Below are 1,547 nucleotides of genomic sequence, written 5' to 3'. Positions count from 1 at the left end.
AAAAAAATAATGGTTGTCGTGCTGGTGCGAATTAATCTCTGAGCGTATCTCTGAACGTCACGAATTAATCTCTGAGGGCAGAGTCAATAGCACTGAACAGCAGTCGCTGATGAAACAGAAATCACGTACACATAAAATCAGGAAACCAAGCAAGAACAAATTCTCGAGGGATGCAGGAACAAAACACTTCAACGTAGCAGAACTTCCGATAGGAACAGCTGAACAAAACTCAAACATTTTGTATAGGCCCGACATTATTATAGATTTCAAATTGTTTTTTCCCTAGGAGCAAAAACATTCATACGATATTTTAATTGTTTTTATGCGAGCGGGCGAATCATATTTTTCAGGAATAAAGCGCTCACTAATGCGGCAACTCACTAATTCCTCTTCTTGCCTATATCTAATTTACACTATACCGACGAGTGATACAGAACCCTATGTACGTGACGGTGGTGTGTCAAATATCATAATTCTCTTCGCAGACCGCAACGTGAAGCAGCTTACGGATGGCCTGATTGTTGCCGTTCTGCAGGAAGATATCATGGCAAGAATTACTTTCTCGACGACAGCGGTGTGCAGCTCATTTGTTTTTATGTGAACCTGTAAAAGTACAGATCATTCTTTTATATTTTATTAAATTGTTAGGAATCAGAAATCATCAGGTTAGGAATTAAATTGTTCTTAGCATTCTCAAAATTGGTTTTTACAAATATAAACACTGCCTTTGTATAGACATGTGGGCTTCCAAACGTTGGTTATCTTAGTTCCTTTTTCCTCTTACTTGTTAACACAGGCTGATTACGAGGCCTTATATGTTAATAGAACATGGCTGGATGATTTCTCCTCTAACAAAACGTTATTGAGCTGTACTTGTTTATGCTGCGCAAAATGACTGAACTGAATTCGCCTTAGATCGTATTTTAACGTTTTCTTTGAAAGCATCATAGCGATTATGGAATGCTTTACATCGGCAACTTTCAGTTTTGGATTGGCCGATTTCATTGAGTCTAATTGTAAAACTTTGAAAACACGAAACAAATTCTATGAGAATTTAGTGTAAGCAGTAAATTGTGACGAAATGTTTGAAAATCATAAAACTCATTAGAAAGTAAGTAATTTAAAATATGATGAGTCCAATTGAGCGGACTGACAAATACACAAACGTACGACACAAACTATACAAGCATTACAATATCAATTTGACAAGAAAGGAAAAAACGACTCGCTGTGTGATGACAGGATGAGACCAAGGATTGAATAGAACGAGTTATTGTAATGTATAACAAGATGTATTTATGTAGAAGGTGAATTTTATTCGCATTTGCCGACAGTGTGGCCAGATTTTTTATGGTGGTTTTCGGTAGGAACATCAAAACTTTATCGGCAGTTTTCGGTAAGAGTTTCAATTTGTATCGGTAGTTTTAGGTATGTTTTGAAGTGTTAAGTGGCGGGGGGGGGGTCTAATCTGCAACAGAAAACACATCCTTTTTTATTCATAGAAGATGCATCAGATCTGGTTCATGGCGGGCACACCAATGCACATT

The 1,547-nt window shown here is 37.2% G+C and overlaps 1 long non-coding RNA gene across 1 annotated transcript; it reads right to left on the bottom strand.

Moving 5' to 3' along the window:
• Window positions 1-314: 314 nt before the first annotated feature.
• Window positions 315-1,267, bottom strand: LOC121602588. The gene is made up of 2 exons (XR_006006443.1): window positions 785-1,267; window positions 315-603 (listed from the first exon to the last, which is right to left on the bottom strand). It is a non-coding gene; the product is annotated as an uncharacterized LOC121602588 (long non-coding RNA).
• Between the last annotated feature and the right edge of the window lie 280 nt (window positions 1,268-1,547).

This window comes from Anopheles merus, unplaced genomic scaffold (assembly GCF_017562075.2).
Source record: "Anopheles merus strain MAF unplaced genomic scaffold, AmerM5.1 LNR4000523, whole genome shotgun sequence".
NCBI classification, from domain to species: Eukaryota; Metazoa; Arthropoda; class Insecta; order Diptera; family Culicidae; genus Anopheles; species Anopheles merus.
This window is presented reverse-complemented; position numbering and strand designations above follow the sequence as displayed.